At 35.8% G+C, this 25,343-nt stretch overlaps 1 protein-coding gene across 5 annotated transcripts in view; it reads right to left on the minus strand.

The window, feature by feature from the left end:
• The window catches only part of ALPK1 (alpha kinase 1), a 126,466-nt gene that overhangs the window by 68,379 nt on the left and 32,744 nt on the right, over nt 1–25,343 (minus strand). Inside the window, exon 1 of one of the 5 annotated variants that reach the window (XM_042935670.1) lies at nt 4,013–4,109. The exons of the other annotated variants lie outside the window; for them this stretch is intronic. The gene's annotated coding sequence lies outside the window, so the exon portion shown is untranslated. Of the gene's footprint in view, nt 1–4,012; nt 4,110–25,343 lie in introns of those variants that run through there. 5 annotated transcript variants of the gene reach the window in all.

Raw genomic sequence — 25,343 nt, forward strand, 5'->3', positions numbered from 1 at the left:
CAAATTAGTTTAACTAGAGATAAAAGGAGAAAGTTGATATGAGGTGAGTTTGGAGAAGTAGGTAGGGGCTGTTCAGGGCCCTGTGTGCCAGGTAAGGAATCTTGTGTTTAACACAAGAGTCACAGGAAACTACTGGTAGCAGGAGGAACATGACCAGATTTGCATTTGGAAAAGTTCATTCTGTTTTGGCTATAGGGTGTTTTGGGGGCAGAGAGGAAAAAGGTGATTGCAGGTAGATTAGTTAGGCATTTATTGTAATAATCTAGGCGAGAAATATCAGAACTTTGGGCCAGAGTCACAGAGACAGAAAGTTGGACAAACTTGAGGGCTGTTTAGGGAATAAATGCAGTGTTGCTGTTGGATAGATATGGTCTTAAAAATGAGTCCCAAGATTGTGGCTCACCATAGCTCAAAGTTGAATGGACAGTTATCATACTTTGAGACAGGGAACATAGAAGAGATCTAGGAAAAGGCATAAATGCATCTTATATTTTATATTTCTAGCAATAAAGATAGAAAGATAAGTCATACTGTGCAGAATAAACAATTGGATTCTAACCAAGAAAGCATTTCTAAGAAAAGAAGATTTCCAGGATAATTAATGTTTAGTACTTGGGACTTCCCAAAATATATTGAAAATATTCTTTATACTTTTTGAAAGTTATAGCATTTTCTCATTTCCCTGCAGAATTCAGGAGAGACAATAGGAAGAAAATACTGTAACATGAGAAACACTTTGGAATCCAACCATCTGTCCAGACTTGTATGGTTCATTGTTAAGCATAACAGAGGCTGGAGCCTAGAAAATTTTCCTTCAGGCAATGGTCCTGCTGGAAATTTTGGTCAGCGTCCTTTATAAAAGAATCATTTTCCATTTCAACACATATCAATTTTTGCTCCCTGAACTGTGGCGTTCTGTGAGCTGTACCTATTCCTAAATTGAATAATGTTAATTTCCCAATATTTTTTGTAATCTAAGAATTATTTTTTCTATTTTGACATCCCCTATATACATTTTTTCAAAAAATTAAATAGAAAGAGGCCATCAAGAGCAAGAGAACATACAAACAGATACTTCCAGGATAATATTAGATATCCAACAAAGTTAGAATCTATGGCACACATGCACGCACATAGCCAAATGGTCATGTGTTCATATATTCCATGTTTGATTTTGATATTTGTGTATTTTATTTCTATTGGTGACCTAGAATACAGCTGAGTGGATGAGTTGTAAGATAATTGAGAAATCAGCCATCATTAAGAGAAGGCAAATCAGTGTATTATTCAAAACCCCATTTCTTTTGGCATTTGTGAGTCTTTTTCTTGGACAATTAGTACTCCTTTGGGGGTAAATCAAAGAAAATAAAAGAATTCCAAAGGCATTCCATGGTCTACCAGCTGCCACTTCTGTAATAATCCACCAGCCAGCTAGTCATAATCCTTAAGCTAAACGATGTGGGGAAGCATAAAGAAGTAGAGGCATAAAGAAGCCTACACTGTCAAGGAGTTATAATATAATCATGGAAATAAGACATAAGTACATTAAAATATTAAACAGGATTATAGTCCAAAGTCTCAGTTTAAAATATCTTTGTTGGAATTCAATTAATGTTTGGTTAGATTCATAAGCGAACATACAGAGCTCATTTGATTCATATATAAATGAATAATTATACCAAAATTACTTTTTCATCTACATTCAAAATCGTTTATCATATTGTTCTATTCTGGTGTCTAATGTAGAACAACAAGAATACATTTCTCTGATCAGTCACCAGCAATGACAATGCAGCTTTTTCCACCTTTTCACCTTCCCCTGAGCAACCCCACACACAAATTCTGACCACAGTGCCTCTGGTACTGGTCCGTGCAAGTGGGGACACAAAAGTAGAAAGAGAACTGATTGGAGAGTAAGACAACTGTGGGGCTTGGAGAGATATTTTTGGGTAACAGCCATTGTTAGCATTTTAAAACTGAATAAAAAGAGAAGGAGAAGGCAACTTCTAACTTCAAAACCCAAAAGGGTAGACTTCTATTCTAGTGGTATGGAAGACTATACATTCTGAACAACATTCCCACTGAAAACAAGTAAAAATGCTGCAAACACCCTTTATCACATCTACAATGTATCAGTAAAATGATAAGAAAGGAAGGACTACTCAGAAAACAAATCAAGAAAAATCTGGAACCCAGAAGGTTAGCCAGTACAGAAGTTAGCTTTTGCCTTGAGTGTATTTGCAAACACTGTAAGCTGAAACTTTAGTTTTCACGATCTTGGAGTGTGGGAAGATAGGAAATAAAACCGAAGGCCTACGTAAGTTGGAATGTATAAGACACTGTTCCCTTGCATAAAACTGATGTCCTAGTAAAGGTTGATCCTTTAGTGTAAGGGCAAGCTAAAAGTGAATCCTTATCCTCTCCTGCCACCTCTCAGGAAATTTGCCCGTGGCAAAACATGCTGCCTCTTGAGGGAGACCAGATTTTTTTCTCTTGAGAATTTCCACAGATCTACAAAACTTCTAGCTAATAATTACTTTAAAACAAGTTATTTAAAAATGATCCTAAAGCTTCAGGAGAACATACCTTGTAAAGTCCACTTATAACATAATGACATCCCGACCCAGGAAACATGCAGAGCTCATGTAAATTTTTAAATTAACTGTTTATTGGAAACATATCAAATACCAAATCGTTTTTTTATTCATTCTTTAGCTTTTATACGATGTTTTTCAAGATCACATGTGTTTATTGAAAACGTGTCAAATACCTAATCATTTTTTTCATTCATTCCTTAGCTTTTTATATGATATTTTTCAACTTCATGAGAGATAAATAATATTCTAACCCTGTGCTTGTTATTTAAAATAGCTACAGCATGGTGCCTGGGTGGCTCGTTGGTTAAGCATCTGACTCAGGTCATGATTATCATGGTTCATGTGTTCGAGTCTGACAATGGGTGAGTGAGCCCCGTATCATATGAGCATGAGCCTTGCTTCAGGTGAACATGAGCTCTGCCTCTCTCTCTCTCTCTCTCTCTCTGACCCTCATGGGATTCTCTCTCTCTTTCTCTCTGCCCCTCTATCACTTGTGCCCTCTCTCTCTCTCTCTCAAAAAAAAAAAAAAAATAGCTAGAGCAAATAAAAGGTAGTTTTACATATGTGAATTTCATGAAAAAAAAAAAAAAAAGAAAGTTCCTAGGTTGGTGGTTTTCTCAGGCAACTGGTGGAATGAAACATAATCTTCTCTAAAGGAATCTGACTTCAAACTAGGCTTCAAAGAATTTCCACCTATAAAATACCAAGAAATATGAGTCCTTGGCCAACTCACAAAATGCATGAGGTAAAAGGAAACAATGGATGAAAGAAGAAACAACAGATAGTAAAATCAGATGCACAAAGAATTTAATTAATGGAATTATCAGATACAGACTACAAAATATACATGCTTAAAGATCTGAAAGAGTATATTGAGTATATGAGTTAAGAACAGGAAACTATACAAAGGTATAGGCAGATTGAAAAAGAATCAAATAGAATTTCTATAAATGAAAAAATAATAGTTAAAAAAATTTAAAATCTATGAATTAAATAGATTCAGTAAAATATTAGTTCTGCCTGAAGATAGAACTTTTAAACTGTTGATAAATCAGAACATATCTAAACTGCAACAACAACAAAAAAGCAGAGAGAGAAAATACAAAAGAGAGGTTAGAAACAGGGAAAATTGATGGAAAAGCTCTAACATATGCCTCATAAGAATCCTTGATGGGAAGAAGAGGGAGAAGCAAAAGAAATGTTTGGACAGATAATGACTAAGAACTTTAAGAACAGGAGAAAGACAGTAATTAAAATACCCATAATATTCAAGCAGATTAAATAAATAAAAATCCATATTTAGAAATATCATAACAAAACTAGGGAATACCAAGGGCACAGAGAAGATCTTTAAAGTCACTGGAGAGAAAACACAGCACCTTCAAAGAAACAACAGTGGATTTATAGCTACCTACCTAAAAGCAACAATGGAAACTAGAAGACAGTGAAAGGATATCTTCAATATATTGGGGGGAAACCTTGAAAAATAAAAATGTTTAAAAATAAACATCAACAGATTCTTACTAAACAAATCCCTAAAGTACATACTTTACATAGAAGGAAAGTGATCACAGATGAAGGGCCTGAGATTGAAGGAAAAATAATAAACAAAAATAGTGGTGAAATGTTGGCTAAATATAAATATTGATTGTATAAAGCTACAACAATAACAATGTCTTATGAGATTAAAAAATAGAAAAAAAAACCACATACAAATACAAACAACATATATATGAGGAGGAGAGTGATTGATCTCAAAGTGTTTTTAGATCTTGGAATTGACAGGAGGTAGGGAGATTTTAACTTTAGACTGTGATAAAAACTTCTAAGATAATCTTTTTAAAATAAAACATGTAAGTTTCAAACTGGTAGAAGGTAAAACATGAAAAGAAACAAAACACTCCAAAGGAAGGCAAGAAAAGGGAAAAAAAAAAACAAGGAAAAGTCAGGATAAATTTAAAATACAAAATATGATGACAGAAATAAATTTAAATATATCAGTATTTCCAATAAATATAAATGAACTAAATGCTATAGTTAAAAGATAAAGGTAGAGTTGATTTTAAAAATAGCCACATGGATTTACTTAAAGCATAAGAATAAGGAAAGGTTTAAAGGTAATAAGAAAAAGATATATTAGAAAAATACTAACTAAAAGAAAGTTAGTATATTGGGGCGTCTGGATGGCTCAGTTGGTTGAGTTTCCGACTCTTGATGTTGGCTTAGGTCATAATCCCAGGGTCACAGGATCTAGCCCAGCATTAGGTTCTGCACTGAGCATAGAGCCTGCTTAAGCTTCTCTCTCTCTTCTTTCCTCTGCCTCTCTCCCCTACTAGCGTGCTCTCTTTAAAATTAAAAAATTGGGGCCCTTGGGTGGCTCAGTTGGTTAAGCGTTTGACTTGGGCTCAGGTCGTGATCTCACTGTTTGTGAATTCAAGCCCCACATTGGGTTTGCACTGACAGTGCAGAGCCTGCTTGGGGTTTTCTCTCTCTCTCTCCCTCTCTCTCTGCCCCTCCCCTACCTATGTTTTCTCTCTCTCTCAAAATAAATGAATAAACTTTAAAAAAAAATAAAAATAAAATTTTAAAACTAAAAAAATTATAAAAATAAATAAATAAAAGAAAGTATATTAATATTAGGCAAAACAGACTTTAAGGCAAAAAGCATTAATAAAGATAAAAAAGCTACTTTACAATGATACATGGTTCAGTTCACCAGGAAGGTATAGCAATTCTAAATGTATATGCATCTAGGAGTATAGCTTTTAATATATATGAAACAAAAAGTGAAAGAACAATAGGGGCACCTGGGTGGCTCAGTCGGTTAAACATCCAACTGCAGCTCAGGCCATGGATCTCATGGTTCTTGGGTTCGAGCCCTCCATCGGGCTCTGTGCTGACAGCTCACAGCCAGGAGCCTGCTTCAGATTCTGTGTCTTGCTACCTCTCTCACAGCCCTCCCCTGCTACCGCTCTGTCTCTCTCTCTCAAAAAAAAATAAACATTAAAAAAAAATTTTAAAAAGGTTGCTTAATGTCTCTAAAAAAAAAAAGAACCATAAAGAAAAATATGCAAATACATAATCAGAGTGGGAAAATTTAACACACCTCTTTTAGAAACTAATACATTAAGCAGACAAAAAAAAAAAGTAATGATATCACTGATTTGATCAACACAATTAACAAACTTGATTGAATAGATATTTATGAAACAACATATCAATGGCAGTCTATACATTACTTTCAAGCATGCCTGGAAGGAACATTTACAAGAATTTAAGGTTTACTGTGCTATGAGACAAATCTTAACAAATTTCAGAAAACAGATTAATGTTTTGCATATGACATTGTATGACTGAAAGGCAATTAAGGTAATCAATAACAAAAAGATGACTAGAAAAATATTCAAATAGATGGAAATTAAGAAATACAGTTCTAAATAATTTGCAGGTCAAAGAAAGAATCATTATGAAAATTAGAGAGTATTACAATGGAATGATAAATATGGCATGTCAAAATATGTGGAATTCAATCAAAGTAGAACATAAAAGGAAATTTATAGCCAAAATACTTACAATAGAAATAAAGAATGAGGGAAATTTAATGAGTTAAACCTAAATAACCAAAAGTAAGGAAATGAATAGAAAAAATAAATGGCAGAAAAAGTGAAGTTAAAAAAAGAACAGAAATTAATGGAATGAAACAGAAATTAATGGAAAAAACAAATATTCCATAGGAAGCTCAATAAAATAAAGTTCTTTCAAAAGACCACTGAAATTGACAAACTGCTGGTAAAAGTGATCAAGAGATAGAGAACAAACAAATAAAAGTAGGACTAAAAATCTTAGGAGGGGACATTAACAGCTACTACAGAGATTTTTAAAAAGCTAACAAGTGAATAATGAAATATTATATACCAATACATTTGAAAACAATAAAATGGCAATTCATATAAAAGCATAACTTACTTAAAAGAAACCAAGGAGAAACAGAAAACCTGTATGGTCCTATAATCTTAAAGAAATGTAATCAGTAGTTGAAAAACCTTCCTACAAGGAAAACACAAGTTTTACCAGTAAAATTTTATCAAACATCTAACAAGCCAATAAATTCAGTCTTATGCAAAATATCCTTAAATCTACAACAAGTAGCTAAAAACATGTAACAATAAAAATACACCATTTACAATGGCATAAAATATGTAAAGTATAATTAAAAATTATATGTGTGTATATATGAAATAACCTATGAATAATTCTAATAATAACTATGTAAGACTTTTGGAAAGAAATTATAAAACTTACTTCATTGAAAGACATTAATGAAATCTAAATACATGAGGAAATATTCTATGGTAGTGGCCTGGAAAAGACAATATTATTAAGATAGCAATTTTCCCCAAATTTATTTCCATCTTTATGCAATTCCAATAAAAGTTGCTACAGCTGAACATGTGTTTGTGTGTCAACCTGACCAGATGATTCTAAAATTTATGTGAAAGGATGAAGTTCAAGAATAATCAAGATACTTCTAATGAAAAATAACAAGGGAGGAGCAGGGAGTATCATAACAGATGTCAATAATTAATAATAAAATCATATTAAATGATGCAAAAATTACTGGCACTAGGATAGGCAAATTGCCTTTCTAAATATAGTTCTGCAAGAGACACATGTATATATGGGAATTTGGTTTAATACACTAGCTCAATACATGACCTTGAGCTAAGTGGTTATTTTTTTTAATCAATACTAGTTAAAGATTTAAATGTGAAAGACAAAAGTATGCAACTTTTAGAGGAGAATATCTAAGACAGAATATCCTTTTGACCATTGGTTGGGGAAGAATTTCTCAAACACTTATAAAAAGAGCAAATCACAAAAGATTGATATTTAATTAGTGAGAGAGATGAACTTCTGATTAGTAAAATAACACCATAAAGAAAGTGAAAAGACAAGTCATAAACTGGGAGAAAGTATTTGCAATGTATGTAACTGTCAAAGGATTTCTATTGAGAATATACAAAGAATTCCTATAAATCCTTGAGAAAAGGACCAATCTCATAGTAGAAAAAGAATGAACAAAAGAGTTGAACAGACACTTCACACAAGAGAAAACATTAATGGCCAACGAACACATGAAACGTGCCCAAGCTCATTGGTAATCAGGAAATACAAATTCAAACCATGACCATTCACAACTTTTTGATTAGAGAAAATTTAAGTTGGATAACAGTTGTCAAGAATAGTCACTGTTACTTCCATTCACTATTGTTGGAAACTGGAAACTGTAGTTTGGCATTATACAGTAAAGTAAAAAAAAAATGCACATAGTGGGTGCACTATGACCCAGTGTCCACTCTTAGATATTCTAGTTCGGAGAAAATCTTGGGACCTGTATCTTGGGAATATGAGCATGTTCACAGTGACACAGTTTGTAATAGCAAACAAAAGGAACAATCCATTACCCATCAAGAGGAGAATGGATTAAAAAACCGAAGTGTAGAGGTGCCTGGGTGGCTCAGTTGGTTAAGTGTCTGACCCTTGATTTTGGCTCAGGTCATGGTCTCATGGTTCATGGCTTCAAGCCCTGCATCAAGCTCTGCGCTGACAGCATGGGGCCTGCTTGGGATTCTCTCTCTCCCCCTCTCCTCTGCCCCTCCCTCACTTTCTCTCTCTCCCTCTCTCTCAAAATAAACTTAAAAAAAAATAATTAAAAACTGAAGTGTATTCATACACTGAGATAGAACAAGCAAGTAAGTGAATGAATTACAGTTACATATAGCAATATGGATGAATCTTAGAAATATAAAAAAGCACGTCACAGACGAATATGTGCATAAAAATGTTTATAGCTAAACAATATATTATTACAGGATACAAATGTATATGGTAAAATTACAAAGAAAAGGAAGGGAATGATAAACTAAAAATTAACAACAGTGGATTTATTGAGGGGAGAGTGAAGAAGATGAGGAGGAAGCATATGAACACAGGAAACGTCAAAGAACGTGGTACGTTTTTTACTCAGACTATTTGATTTATGAGCATTCATCATGCTCTCGGTATATTACACCTATTTTATAATTTTGTAAAGTTTACTTTGAGAGAGAGAGAAAAAGTGTGAACGGGGGAGGGGTGGGGAGAGAGAGAGAGAGAGAGAGAGAGAGAATCCCAAGCAGGATCCACACTGTCAGTTCAGAGCCTGATGAAAGGTTCGAACCCACAAACCGTGAGATCATAACCTAAACCAAAGACCGACGCTAACCAACTGAATCACCCAAGTGCTCCTATTTTATAATTTTTTGATACCTACTTGACATTTAATGAAAAAATTAAAAAGTGGAAAATAGAAACTCAAACCTAGGAGTATTGCACAGGTAATAAATATCAATTCCTGCCCTTAGGATTGGAGTCAGTGATTCCATTGAGAGAGAGAAAGAACCTTTCAGAGTAGGAAGGGGCACTTGCACTGGGACTTTTCAAGGAGGTAGGATCTGAAATAGTTGGAGAAAGAAGTGAGGAAAAGAAATCTAGTTGGGGAGTGGCATGACAAGAGACTCCAAGGAGGAGATCCTCATCTTGTATTAAGGATCCATGAGTTAGCAGTGACTAGTGAAATAATAAGATAGGCAGTTTGAGCCATTAATTTCACAAACACTAGATGGCCAAGAAATTCAATTCACCTTTTCTTTCCATTTACAAAGAAAATGAAGGAGCGTATATAATTTAAAAAAGAAAAGATTTTCGGGAATTTTATAAATGAAAGAGAAGTTTTTTCCTGTGGCTCTTTTATATCAAGACTTCCAGCCTAAAGGCCACACATTGTTAGAACAGGAGACTGGAGGCCAAAGTTGTCCCTTCTCTCAAAGTTGTCTCTGTCTCTCTTGCCCTTGTGCCCCACCCTCTTCAGTTGCTGACTGCTGAATGTGTTTATCCAACTTGACTGCACAGGAAAGTGCAATGAGAGTGTTCCGGGTCATGAATGGGTTACCTGTTGGCCTCAGGAAGAAAGAGGAGGGGAAAAAAAAAGGTCATCATCGTGGGGGTTGTTGCTCATACTCTGCAGCTACAGTTACCCACTCCATCAGCCATGGTGACATCCGATGAATTAGAAGCCCGGCCCCCATGGCTAGAAGAGTAACATCTCAGGTCAAGGTGAGCCAAACCTGCCATCTGGTCTGGCTCAAGGATCCTGTACTTCCAAGTGGTGCTTCCAGGAAGAGTTTTCTTTGTAGTTTTGCACCCGAAATAAGAGAAGAGCTGCCACATTTACTAACTCCATACGTCCCCAAATCCAGAGCTTCCATGACACGGGGGCATTCACAGAGCAGGAAAAAATTATTTTACAAACTTTGAAGGGTCTTCAAAGTGACAACTATACTCTAGGAGGCAGATATTGTCCACCCAAACTCTAGGTGACGAATCAGAAGGAGGAGGAGGTTGAGTAACTTGCCCAAAGTCCCAAGCAATGATCAGGATAGGAATTCAGGGCTCCTGACTTGTCCTTAAAACACAACTTTCCATTAAATGGATACCAGAGTTCCAGAGAAAAACACAGCAAGAATAACTTCACTGGAAGAGAAATCTTTAAAAGAAAAAATGGAGCTGACTTGACTATTAATATAGTCTGTGTTTTGTTGATGAGGCAACTGAGATGCTCTGTGTGACAGACTCAGAATGGCAAACCTGCTGGATGTCCCCGGGGTGGACTAGGAGGAAAGGCCAGGCAATGGTGCCGTATGCAAATGGAAATGGCATGACGTATACTCTGATACAAAATTGCCAGGGCTATGAAGCATTACAGACTTTTGATGAGGCCAGCTGATGTGGGGATTAAAGTTATTTTTGCAACAAAATATTTCAAATTTGTATTTGTAATTCTCACAGCCGTGAGAGTTGTTTTGATGTGGATTCGGATTGAGATAGCCTACGAAAGAACACTGTGTCTTGGAGGAAAGGGATGAGGGGGCTCTGAAATTATAGAAGCAGAAAAATGAAGAGAGTAAAATGAGGAATTGCCCTTTCAGTGTCTAAGCCATCACTGGGTAGCCAAGGTAAGCACAAGCACTTTGCAGTCAGGGTTCTCAGGTTTAAATTTCAGTACTGCTCCTTGTTAGCTGAGCAGCCTGAGATAAATCATGTCTCAGTTTCCTCATCTGTAAAAAAGGGTAATCATAGAACCAATCTCACAGAGTTTTATAAGGATCGATTGGATTATATTATGATATTAGATAACTATAATAATGTAAATATAATATATTATATATAGAACACAAGGAACATTGCCTAGCATATGCAATAAGTGCTCCATAGTGGTCAGTTATTGTTATTAATAAAATTTTCAAGAAATAAAATTTCATTTTTTAAAGGGTCACCTAATTTCTCTTTACTTTATTTGGATTTGATTTCCTTATTGACTTAATTAGCATTTATGTTCTTAAGAGAGAAAATTGCTTGGCGATGCAAAGTTTTCAGATTCTTGATATGTTGCTATTTTCCCCAGTATAAAGTCCTGTAGTAATGGGACTATTCCCTAAATAATTCTCCAGATTCATATTCATTAATGAATAAAAATATGTTAGAGAATTGAAATATTATAACCAGTTAGATATTTTCAGGAAGAAAAATGTGAGTTTTACTTGCTTAAAGAAAAGCCCTTAAAACCCAGCCAACTTGGTTTAATCAGCCTTTGCCTCCAGTACTCAGCCTTTCCCCTATCTGAGGTGGCAGGAAAGCGAGCCCTGAAGTGGCTAAGGGAAAGAACGTCTATCGGATTACAGATCAGACAGAAACACCCCCAACCCCACATCTTCTTCTTCACTCTGAGATACACACAAAGCTCTTTATTTATTTTTTACTTAAAATGTCAAAGGCGCCAGGGGGTGGGCTTCTGGATTGGGGTTTGGCAGACCACACTCCCAGGCCGACATAATAAAAGTCCACCATGTGGCCATGTGATTCACACAGCGTGTGCATGCCACCAGCAGCCGATGGGTCTTGGCAGGGAGCCTCCTACTGGCCTGGGAACAAATACGACTTGAATTTTCTCAAGTGGCAAGAGACTGTTGAGGGAGAACCGCCGGGATATCCACACACTTGGATATCCACACACTTGGAGGGCACAAAGGCAAAAATATCGCTCTATGAGGCAAATATTCACACACCAAACTAATTGAACATAGTGACAACCACGTACAGCCCCGGGGTGAGGGGCCCTGTAGGACAGTTTACAGCAGGATTTTACCACTCCTGTGTGGTCTTAAGGTGGGGGGAAAGGTGTCTATAAAGAAAAGGTAGCACGTTTAATTTTTTGTTTACTTATTTGTTGACAGCTTATATGCATCCTAAGGTACATACAAATGCACAGTCCTTAACGGGAGTCATTTTAGGAGCCAGAAAGACTCTATTAGAAAACCAAACCTGCTCTGCTCTCTCTGTAACCTACAGAGAGCTTCAAGGCCCTCCTTTGGTCAGGCTGACTTGGAAAATGAGTACAGTTTTACAATTTCAGGATTCTTCACTTTCAGTAAGAGTTCTGTTACTGGATAAAATGTTGCTCCGTCACAGAGCAAGTGTGCTCAGAACATCAATCACCTGATTTGGGGATATAATTTTATTGCTTTTGAACTACTCCACTCACTTTCTTTGGTAGCTCCTCAAGCAGAAGAACTCACATTTTCTCTTTCCCCTAATGAGAAGGATGGAGATCTGAGACTTAGTGTTAATTCTATTCTTTGCTTTTAGCTAATGAAGGAATATTTGCCAGTGTAGAACAGAAAAATTTTTTAAAATAAGTAAATCAAAGTAAGCAACTGAAACACATTAGTTTTTATACAATCTTTTCCTGGCAAAAATTAACGATCTGTTTCTTACTATTTCCTTAAGGTTTAGCTTTGATAGCTAACTTACAGGGTTAAAATATAAAATAATATGTACTGCATTTGCAAACTTCTGAATGGTAGTTAAGCCTATGTTGAGTATCCATTATATATTGTACTTGATACTTCTAAAGGTTGCCAAGAAACAGAATAGACAACCCTCAAAGACAGCCTCATTGGGAAAGTAAAATAAGTATATAATTTAGCCTATGAAAAAAACTCCAAAGCAATATTCTGACCCACCAGGATGAGATTACTTACGTTTAGACAAGTTGGAGGCAAAGACATTCATATTTTTTTTTTTCAACGTTTATTTATTTTTGGGACAGAGAGAGACAGAGCATGAACGGGGGAGGGGCAGAGAGAGAGGGAGACACAGAATCAGAAACAAGCTCCAGGCTCCGAGCCATCAGCCCAGAGCCCGACGCGGGGCTCGAACTCACGGACCGCGAGATCGTGACCTGGCTGAAGTCGGACGCTTAACCGACTGCGCCACCCAGGCGCCCCAAGACATTCATATTAAAACTTGACAAAGGAAATCGGAGAATTACCTTACTTTTATAAAATTACAGTGAGGAAGATAGCTAGTAATATGGCCCCCATTTGAAGATAAAGTCAGAAATTCAATGGTTGTCCAAGTTCAAATGGCAACTCACTGGGATTATCTGCAGGTGTTAGATACGGGCTTTTAAACATACAATCCACTGTGGTTTTATGTGAGACTACTCTGTGTCCCTGGATTTCGTGGGAAAGAAACCAATAAACACACTGAAAAACAGAATGCATTACTTTGGTAGAATATTGATTCTGTGACAGAAATGTATACTCCAGGCTGTTCAAAGAAGTAACTCTTGGGTTGATTGTCAAATTTTAAAGCACTGAAATAACAACGGCTGTGTTTTTCCTGGGGAAAAAGTATCCTAATTTTGACCTTACTCAAGCTGCAGTATAATTCCAGAGGGACCAATGAAGGGGAAGGAAAGAACTGATGAGGTCTAAGTGGTGATTGCATTTATAGATTAATCCTGACAGGGAGCAAATACATCTCTTCCCAGGAGGCCCCAGTATAGTCAACTAAGAAGTGGGGCCATTATTTATGAACACAGTAGATTTTTCCCATTACAATAAACATTTTAATTACTTTAAGTGAAACATTCTTTTTAGTGGTAGTAGGCTTAAAAATTAAGTATGTTGTCATTTTCTTGTCGTTTCAGCTATGTATGCAATCCTCTCTTATTCTTTACATTGTTTCACATAGAAATTTGTCTTGCCCGAAAACCAGAATGGGAAAATGGTATACATTTATAAAAAAGCATTTCACTTACCAAAACCCCACATGGGGAAAGAATGGGACAAATGAGAGGTCGGCAACATGGCCCCAGAGCAATTTCATTTCCATCCGTTTTACATAGTGGCTTTCCATGCATAATTTCATTTGAAGCTAATAAGTTTGGAAAACACTTACCCAAATGAATCAATGAAGGTAGGTAGGAGTAGAATAATGATACAATTTTTATTTTCCAATAAAATGACAAATTTTCATTCTAGGAAGATACTACCACATATCACAAAACACACCGACCACATAAATCAACATTAAAAGTTGTTACAAAAGAGTATTCATGAAACTCTTGTGTTGTGGGAGCAAAATAACTAATTTGTAACATGAAAGCCAAATAATCCACCAAATAATAATCTTTCAAATAATGGAGGGGGGCCTTCCATTTTTCTCACTGATAATACTAAGTCGCAATAAATGATATTAAGGAATTAGTGTTAATTTTTAAGGTGAGATAATAGTACTATGCTTTTCAAAAAGGAGTTCATTTAAGAAAGGAAAAAAAGAAAAGAAAAAGAGTTCATATATTTTAGGGAAACACTCTGAAATATTTATACATGAAATTGCATGCAGTTTGAAATTTGGTTCAAAAATCATCTGGGACATGGAGGCAGGGAAAAGTGAGGGTATAAATTAGGCAAGATTGGCTACAGATTGTTAGACGTTGAGACTGAATAAAATATATCAGATTTCTTATATTGCCCCCTCTAATTTTGTACGTTTGAAATTGTGTATAATGAAAAATTTTTAAAGATTCTGTTTTAAAGACTGTAAGCAAAAAAGAAATGTCTTGATAAACTCTGAGAAGTGGTAAAAGACTATTCTGAAATTATTTTAAATCTGCCTAGTACGAAGTTTGGATAGCCAACAAAACTGTGCTTTGCCCTCGTGAATGTGAGCCCTACTCTCTAAAGTGAAGCCACTGCTTCATCTGATTCTGTAATTAAGTCCAGACTATGACTATGTGTATTTGAAGTGTCTGCTTAATGAGTTACCAACAACACATAATTTTAATTACGGCCCATTCCACCTCCATCCTCATCATACAATCTGGGCTTTTTTGTTGCACTTCCCTTTTAACAGTACGTGCTTAGAAAGCACAAGGCAATTTGAATATTATCCTAACAAAGATATAAACAAAAAGTTAAATGTGTGCAAAAATAATCATACCAATATTTCAAAGCCATTAGCATGGGTAAATGAGCACTGTCTACAAAAACAAGAGAAGCACGCCCCCTATTAACACTGTCTTGGGAAATCACAGGCTAGGACTGAATGAGTAGAGAAGCCAAGCCTGCTTTTAACAAAACTATGTAACACACTTCTATTATTCTACTTTCTACAGGATTCAAAAGTTAAACAACTCAAAACAAAAATTGCAAACTGGAAAGAAAATCTCCAACTTCATGTCTGTTTAACCTTTTTAAAAAATATGAAAAAGTAATCTGATGATTTGGATGCTTAGAGTTTTTAAACCAAGTTAACTAACAGTTTTAATCTACAGTTTGCTGTCACAGACACTGCCAAAAGGCAGGATGGAGAAGGAAATTATCACAGGTTGAATATTTTCTATCTTTGGTCCTATGCAAGATACTTAAGACACAAAACCTTATAATATAGGCTTTATTATCCCCACTTTAGGGATGAGAAAGTTGAGGTCATGGAAGTTAAAGTAACTTGCCCATGGTCATATACTTCATAAAAAGCATATTCAGGCTTTCCAGAAGATTTTGACCTGATGGGTGTTTTTTAAAACTATTTGCCTTCCAGCTTACTGATACCGTCCTGAATATTTCAAAATGGATGGAAAGATAGGATGAATGGAAGTCCTTTTAAGCACTCGTAGGCTCCCAATAATTTTATAAATACATAAGTATGTATCATGTATGTACTCTTCCACTTTACTGATGAATCAATTTCTACCCAGCCTGGGCCAAAGAAAGTTAATCAAATGCCATAATTTCCTCTAAACATACGAGAAAGAGACAACTGAAAAGTCAGAGACTAATTCAACTGGTCGCCACTACTATTTTCACATTGGAAAGACAATTGCTTACAACTGAATTCTCCCTAGACTTCAGGCCAGAACACGCTCTCCTGTCACACTCTATCTTCTGCAAGTGCAGGGGAGTTTTGTCTCATAGCAGATAATTAAAGACATGGCAGTGCCACTTGCTAGGATTTCTCTCTCTTTTACATCTTATAAAAGAAGAAACTTTAGTTTAAAGATTAGATTTTTTTTTTCCTTTTTCTAAAGCTGGGTATACCAACTGGCATCGGCTGTATTAAAATCAGGAGAAACCTCAATCAAAAAGCCCCTCTCGGAAGGCAGGCTTTCTTGTTAATATGCACCAACATGAAAGGCTTTCTTTTCATCCTATACAACTACAGTGTGTGTAAATTGCAGGGGGCTCATTGGCATAAATCTCGGCTGCGACCTCTGAGGTAAACTGGATTTACATTACTTTCTGACAAGAATTAAATGAAGGCCTTGTGGATATATGAACAGCCTTCTAGGCTGCAACAGATGGGCATGAATGTGCTCCCTAGGAAAACTATCAGTGACATCTGTGTCCTCCAAATTCTGGTGGTCTCAGCCAATTAACAGGGGGGGAAGAAAAGGTGGGGGTTGGGAGGCCACTGCACAGCCCCCAGCCAAAACCGAGGCAGAAGTGTTTGTGTTTGGAGATGGGATCAGGCTGGCCCTGGCCCGGCAGCAGTGAGGTTAGCACTTTATTGTTATCATTCAAATGGAGAATGTGGCTTACAAGCTATTTGTATACCACAGTGAGGATAATATGATTTTTCTCATTTGACCAGAGGAGATGGCCCTCTCTTGCAGCTGATATCATATTTCAGTGCAATCTCTTTGAAACGGGTGTTTACTTTTGTCTCCTCGGAGGCAGGCTGGTGGTGTTGCTGCCTGCCAGTTTCTGTGGTGCATTCACGTGTTACAGAGCAGGTGAACTCTAAGACAAAACAGAGATCTTTCTCCAAAACATTCTTGCTCAAAAAGTACTTCTTTCCTCCTCCAAAGTGGCACTTACTGATTTCACAAGGAAGTTAAAATAAGGTTTCCTGGTTAAAACGAAGTCAAGACAAATCACATCAGAGGTCTATAATGAAGGGGTGGAAGGTTCCTTGAAAAGACAGCACAATGAACCATGAACCCACTGTCTGAATTTATCAGATTTTGGCATGTCAGCACCCCTGTGTTTGACACACGGGCAGAAGGAAACCTGGATCAGCCCCCTTCGCATTATTGTTTCCTACTCTCTCTTCCCATTTTCTTGGACTCTGTGGAACAAGGGCCCAGGACTGGGGAGCTGAAGGATGGGAAGGAGAAGAAAGCTAACATTTACTTGTTCAGTACCAGGAGATAATCCAGATCCTACGTCTTCTAGGACCTACCATTAACAACATAAGCTTTGCATCCAAGTACTCAAGTCTGGGTCTACCACTTACTGAATATGAGATAATGGCCAACTTACATAACTTCTCTGCACCTCAGTTTCTTTCTGTAAAATCGAGTTAATAATAGTATCCACCTCTTAATAAGGATGAAATAACCTAACACATGGAAAATGCTTCTGACATTTTGTTTTGAGGGCTGTTTTTAATCCTGTCTTTATGGACAGGAGTATTAAGGGCCTAAAGATAGAGTCCCAAACCTCTAAGTGAGTTTTTCAGAATGAAAGACATGATGTTCTACTGGTCTTTGGAAATTCAGAAAACTGACTTTTTAAAAGAAACAATTTTTATTGCCTTTAGGAACCTAAGGCCATGCTTTTAAATTACATATTTCTTTTAATGTGTAAGATTTTAAAATGATGCTTCACTAAAATGAACTAATTATCAAAACCATCTGGATATCTCTAAATTTTAAAATAGCCTGACAAAAGGCTAATAAAATAATACATTGAGACAAAAAAAAGAAAAAAGAAATGAAGCCATTTGTTTTAACCCCCTTTTCCAGTTGCAGAGGTGGGAGTGGCTTGCTCTGTCCTAAATTGAAGTTATTATAGGTGAAGCATTAGAAGACAATGGTTAATCGTGATAGTTTAGATGTAAACTATTTACTTCTTTGTCCTAGGTGTTGTTTAAAACACAATAATTCCGCATAACATTTGTTTAGAACAACAACAACAACAACAGCAAAAGGAAGGTGAAAAGGCTAAGTAGACCTTCTAAATAAGAGAACCTAGTATGGAAGCTGTAAATGCTCATCTTGCTCGGCTTTTCAAGTATATTTTCACATATGGATTAATCATCTCTTATTTTCTGCTCTCGGTGGCAGTCTAATGATCCAACTTTAAGAATTTTGGCAAGCTGAGCCTCAGTAAAATGTAATATTGCTTCTAGAGGAAGCCAAATTATTGGTCCTCAAAGAAGTCACTTGCTCTTTCTCTATTACTCTTACACAGGCTTTTGGAACTCAAGTAGTCAATGGTGAGAATGAAAACAATTGCAGGCATAATTTTTACACAAATTGCGGGGTTTTTGCTTTACTAGGTTATAACATCAAATATAACTTTGTCTTATCCTGTTGGTACTGATATCTTTATGTTGAGTGATAAACAGCAGAGGGGCCTTTGTCTGCATGGGGATTCAGAAGAGAATCGACACTAAACAAAAGCACCTGTTGTTTCATTCTTGTAATGGCCTTAGAAGTGACCAGTTGGCTGCATTTTCCCCACACTCCTCCTTAGGCTTTTCCCAACACTACCATCTCACACATCATTACTGGACGTAAAAGGAGAATAATTGAGGAGAAGATCAATAAATTTAAAAGCTCTTTAAGGAAAGACATAATGAATTTGGTACAGCACATATTTTTAGATCAAAGATGCCTTTGAAGTGACAAAACCCTAATCCATAAACTACTGAAGCACTTCCTTTCTCTCCCAAACTGCTTGTTGTCAAATAAAATGGAAGTTAAGGAAATTATCTTTATCTGAAAATGGCCAAAAGAAGCCATCACCTAATGACAGCCTTGTCACAAGCGACAATTGGGGAAATTGTCAGGAAGGCAAGGCCTAACAAGCAGAGGAGTGGGCTTGCTGTTTGCACTAATCTGGCCATGCAGCCCTCACACACAATCCCAGTCAGCTTGCTGTGTGAAACAGCTAAGGCTTTGTCAGAGGTAGCAGGGCCTGGAAAGAGTACTCTTTCATGAATATGTATTACCATTCCTCCTCAGTGTCTACAGAGACAAACCCTTCAAAAACTGAGGTATAAAATACACACACACACACACATACACACACACACACCACTGACCAACAAAATGCAGAGAACCTAAACTACTCGGTTGAGCATAGTGAAAATGCTAGTAACTAATGAAAGATCACACAAGCACCCGTTTCCATGTGCTTCCTGGGATCTTTATTTCCCAGCAATTGAGAAGAAATTCTTTAAGGGCTTTTTAATCTTTGGGAACCATGTGTGTGGAGTCCAAGATGCTATACACAGTTACATGGATTGCCAGTCACACACCTCGTATAATGAATTCACCTTCTCAATGTCAGATGTGTTCTAAAACTCTAATACGTGAAAATGACCTTAATTTAATTAAGTACATATGTAGCTTTAAGAGATGAATCAAATCTCATACTGGCTTCCTAGTAGTAAAAGAACTAGGTGGAAAATTATGATAGAGACACGGTATTTTTCATTATTGAACAGAAGGACATGATGTAGAAAAAAAAGGAAAAATTACAAATAAAAATTTTAAGGTGAAATGGGGGGAAACCTTGTGAAGCCCTTTGTAGACTTAAAATAGTGTTTAAAAATAGTGTTGAAAACAGTGTTTAAAAAATCCATGTTATGCATATATCCTTTTCTACAAATATGAATTATTTCACATCCATCTCTGGGCACAGATCTATCAAGATATTTTTGAATGACTTTGCTTTCCCCACTGACTTTAAAATTTAATTTAGTTTAAATATAAATATACATGTGTATATATATTTAAATTCACTTTTTACAGATACAGATACATAGGGCAGAAACGTATGAAGGTTGTTTCTTTTCTACTTTTTCTTCTGACATGATAAAGTTTGGTTTCCCACTGTGCAAGAGACAAAGCTCAGTTTTGAGGGGTTTCGATATTACGCAATGTTTGCCATAGACATTTACATTTCATTAGCATATTCCACTCTACATGAAATCCAGCTTTGAATGCTCCCAGCCGCGAAAGCTAATCCTCTTTAAAGAGCTACAGGCTATATTACATGTGGCCACAGCAGCGGCCGTGCCATCGCTGCATCACTTTGAAGAAGATGAACAGAGTTCTCTTGTACGTCTGTCTTGTACCCAGCCTCATAAACCACTGCTTTCTGTGCTGTGAAATCCTTCTGTTTTCCTCAAGGACAATTATGAAGAGGCCGAAATCCAAGTTACCACTCTGAAAGCTGGACTGCACTTGAAGAGGAGATATTATGCTGATTTCACTTTTTCCTAAGTGTCTATCCACAATCTTTTCAACTAAGATTAAAATGAACTATATCCACGTATTTTGGGTCCTTTGATTAGGATCAAATGCTAACCACATCTTCTGTCTAGGGAATCTGATCCTGGATAATCAGGGGAAAGAGACCTGGTGATGTCACAGGCTTTTTTCCTTTACCTTATTTTTACAGAAAAACATTCAGATGTTGCAGGATAACATTTAGATGCAGTAATTTGTAGGTAGCTCTTACAGACAAAGATGATTCAGCTGATGATACCCAACTAAAGAGCAGACAGATAATCCAGTACCCAATTTCAATAAAATATAATAAACAATAAAAATTGTACAACATTGCAGAAAATGTATGCAATTTTTTATTGAAAACAAAGGAAAACAAGTAAAGTCCATTATTCTATTGATGATATTCCTTTACTAACGCTAGGATTTTTTTTAAAGGAAAGCACTATGCTATAAATGAAACTGATTTTGTTTTCCTTATTTTATGATAATTAGTTATAAAAATATAATTGGTTTATAAATTGTAATTTTAAAAATAATGTTTTGTAAAAATTGCCATTGAAGATGTTTACTATGCTGCTTAGAGTTATTTTTACTTAAAGTCCCACATAATAAATTCTTCTATGGTTAAAGCAGGAGACATTCTGATTTGCATACAAAATGGACACATTTCTTTTTATTAGATTGTTAGGATCTAAACCTTATCATATTGTTCCTTTTTGCCTTTACTCCCAGGAAACTCAGAGCCAGATTTTGTAATTAGTTCATGGGTGTCCTTTACTTAGATAATCTTATACCATTCGTCAACCCAGATCCTTCATTTTTTGGTCCACATTATTTACCCTAAGTTTAATAGTTCTAGACACACCTATGTGTCTCATTATAGGTAATTTCAAATAATTTTGAATATGTGTACAAGTTAAAATACATTTCACAATAGTATTATTTATTTATTTTGGCCATTTTCTTTATAAGCATATGCTAGAAAGGCTTTATGGCAAATGGAAAGAACTCAGGGTTTGGAGTTAAGTAGGCCTGGATTTGTCATATACCTACTATGTGGCAGGTATTATCTGCCAGTTATTCTGAGGTGACTAAGCTATGAGACAGGTGACCAATTATTTATCTTGCTGTGAGCCACTTGGGCACTTTCAGACACTAAAAAGAAACTTTGCTATGAGTTGTCATGCTGTATTCTCTTTAATCCTGGCACCAAAGTCTCATTTATAATTAGTATCATTCTCTACTTAATTTTATATCCCAATCATTTCCAAAGTAAAACATACTCTGAAAGATTTTATTTCCATCATCTAGACCTTAGCAAATGTCCTTCCTAGGTAGTGTGTCTCCTCCATGTTTGTAGCACTTTAAAACTTTCTAAAGCATCTCTGTCATGTGATTCTTATTCCTTCTTCTACCTCCTCCTGATTGTTTATTATCACTTTCTTCCCACACTTCTAATTTAAACAAGGTAGGGAAATAAGTACAGGGTTAGGTACATTCAAAGTTGTTTATGATATTTTACTCAAAACAACTGTCTCCTCTGCCCTAGCCCCCCCAAGTATAATTATACTTAAGAATAAAAATTAATATAAAATAGTTCATTAATCAAAATGATTTTATAAATGCACCCTTCATCTCTTATCCAAAATAAATATATATTTAAGTGTGCCTTACTGTTGAACATTTATAAAGATGAATAATGTAGTAGGATCAAAAGAAACTTCACAAACCCTCAAAAGGAAGAACTCTTTGACAATGCATAACAGTTCTAATTATTAACAACAACAAAAAGAATTGAAATCGGCCTGCTTGGAAATTCCAATAGCACTTATAAGTCATCTTACTGTGTTTTTCCAAAACATTTCCAGACATAAGGATGCAACCAAAAGTATACCTGGAAAAAATTCATAGCTTGATAACTTTTTATAATAAAAATGAAGAAGTATAAACTGCTTTCATATTGAGGAAATGGAAAGGGAGTAACAGACTAAGTCATAGGGAAGTAGGAGGAGTGAATAAACATAAAAAATTTAAAAACAGTGATTTATGAAATAGCAGATACATCAAAATGGTAGCTATTTGAAAATACCAATTAATTGGCTTTCAGAAAAATGCAGTGGAAAAAAAGAAGAGAGAATCATTTCAGAATGGGAAAAGTGGTATAAACACCATTATGATTAAGATTTTAGAAGTATAAGAGACTATCATGTACAAATCCACCTAAAAATGTGAATATTTGGGGTGCCTGGGTGGCTCAGGCGAGTAAGCATCCGACTTCGGCTCAGGTCATGATCTCACAGTTCATGAGTTCGAGCCCCACACAGGGCTCTGTGCTGATCGCTTGGAGCCTGGAGCCTGCTTCAGATTCTGTCACCGTCTCTCTGCCCCTCCCCTGTTTACACTCGCTCACGCTCTCTCTCTCGAATACAAAATAAACATTTTTTTAAAAATGTGAATATTTGCTTATAGTGTATATTTTCTAGGACAATTTTGATACACCATTAAAAGTGAAGAAAAAGGAGTGTCTGGGTGGCTTTGTCGGTTAAGTGTCTGACTTTGGCTCAGGTCATGATCTCAGGTCTCAGTTCAAGCCTCACATTGGGCTCTGTGCTGACAGTTTGGAGCCTGGAGCCCGCTTTGAATTCTGTGTCTCCCTCTCTCTGCCCCTCCCTGACTCGCGTGCGTGCATTCTCTCTCTCTCTCTCTCTCTCTCTCTCTCAAAAATAAACATTAAATTTTTTTTAAAGTGAAGAAAAATCTAAGATATAATTAATACTAAGAATGGGTAAAAAAAATCTATTATTTAAGAAAAGTGCCAGTTTCAGATGATGTCATAGTCAATTTTGACTAATTCTTTTAGAAATATATTATTTCTAGGAAATTTATATTATTACAGAGGGTAGAAAAATATGAAAGACATTCTCAGTTCATTTTATAAGACTGACATAACACTATAATTAATACCTGACCAAGACAATGAAGAAAAAATAGCTAGAGTAGACATAGTTTTTTCCCACCGATATCTCCAAAATATAAATTGCCAAGTATAAAATTAATAAGAAGTGGATTCAGGCTATTAGTGGAAAGAAAATTTTACTGAGGTAATAGACAAACAGCAAAGAACCAAATAATATTTTAATGGTATGATTCTCTCCAAAATCATCTACACCTTTAATAAACTTAATTAAAAAATACCAACAGGATAAATTTAGACCCGGTAAATATTTAACAACCACTTCTCTGGGAGGGAAAAAAAAGTACTGGTTTGTAGCAATTGCCAGCTTCTGTGGTGTAAATATTCCTACCATGGGTGATTTCAAGCTATCACTGTGGGATCACCGAAAATAGCATTGGGAAGAGATGTGCAGTATCACACCATTATGTAATGTGTCCATGATGCAAATGTAGTAGACATAGGAAATCTCAACACCATAGATAGTCAAATGCTACAAAATAAGTAAGAAATAAGATCTGTGTTTGTCTTTAAGTAACTTATTAGCTTTAAGTTATATATTTAATTTTTAGTGACGGTTGTGTTTGACAAATGGCTCACAAAATTCCTGAAAATTTAATAATTGGTTCTCATAAGGCCCAGTAGGAGACAACTCCGGGAGACTACTGACAGAGTCATGAAGAGTTTCTAATAGAAGAGGGAAAAAAATCTAGAAAAAAGTAGAGCTTGAAGAAGATTAACAGGATGGCAGAGAGTTTTTGCTTCTTTTCAAGTTTTATAAATTCCATTCCAGATATTTTAAATGATCCCAATCCTATCTTAGCTGTCATTATTTCACTAGCAATACAGCTGGCATAAGGAAACACAGGTGGCTGCTTTCTCCTCATAAAATTATATTCACTATTGTCAAGAAGGCAGAAAATAACAGAAGTTGGCAAGGATGTGGAGTTTGTATACTGTGTTAGTGGAAATATAAAATGTATAGCCACTTTGGAAAAACAGTGTGACAGTTTCTTAGAAAGTTAATCAGCTATTTACCATAAAAACCCCAAAATTCCACGCCTAGGTATTTATCCAAGAGACATGAAAACACATATCCACCCAAAGACTTGCCCACAAATGTTCACAGCAGCATCATTCATAATAGCCCCAAAGTAGAAACAACCCAATGTCCATCAGCTGGTGAATGGATAAAGAAAATGTAATATCTATTAAATGAAATATTTGGCAATAATAAGGAACTTGCTACAACATGGATGAATCTCAAAAACATGCTAGGTGAAAGAAGCCAGACACAAAAGACCAAGTATTTTGTGATTTAATTTCTTAGAAATTTTAAGAAAAGGCAAATCCAAAGAGATAGAAAGTAGATTTAATAGGGTGGGAATGAGGGTTGGGATGAGAAGAATAGTTAAATGTAAATGAGCATAAGGGACAGTGTTTGGGTGATTAAAATGTGCTAACACTGGATTCTGATATTTGCACAACTTGGTAAATTTATTTTTAAAAATTCAATTGTACACTTAAAATTAGTATGTTTTATTAGTATATAAATTATATCTCAATAAAGATGTAATAAATTTAGCTAAATTTCATTCATTTATTTTTGGTTATCCCTATTTACAAAGGATACTCAGGAAGAATAAGTAACTTGCTTGCAGTTAAAGCTTTTTATTTTTTTACACATTCGAATTTATACCTCTAAATGTAGTTTCTGTCTGCCTGTCCTCCCCTGACTCAATATTGAAAGACATCTATCTGAATCTCATCTTACTCTCTGTGTCAGTGAATCTACTTTAATTAATCTACTTTCATCTACTCTAATTCCTTTACTTTCCTTACTGTATGTGGCTGTTCATTTGATTATTTTTCTGCTGGGGAAACTATACCTAAAAGGAACAAGTGAAAGCTTAGACTTTTGATTCATTCACCTATTTATTCAGTCTTTCATTTAGATAGTAAGCAAATATTTATTGAGCACCTACTATGTGTCTGACCCTATCCTAGGCATTAGGGATACAGCAGTAAACAAAATAAGCCTTAATAGTTTTGAAAGACAGACTCAAGTCAAGGGCCTAGATTTGTTGGTTGGTTGTTTTTG

The sequence above is a fragment of the Panthera leo genome, chromosome B1, assembly GCF_018350215.1.
Source record: "Panthera leo isolate Ple1 chromosome B1, P.leo_Ple1_pat1.1, whole genome shotgun sequence".
NCBI classification, from domain to species: Eukaryota; Metazoa; Chordata; class Mammalia; order Carnivora; family Felidae; genus Panthera; species Panthera leo.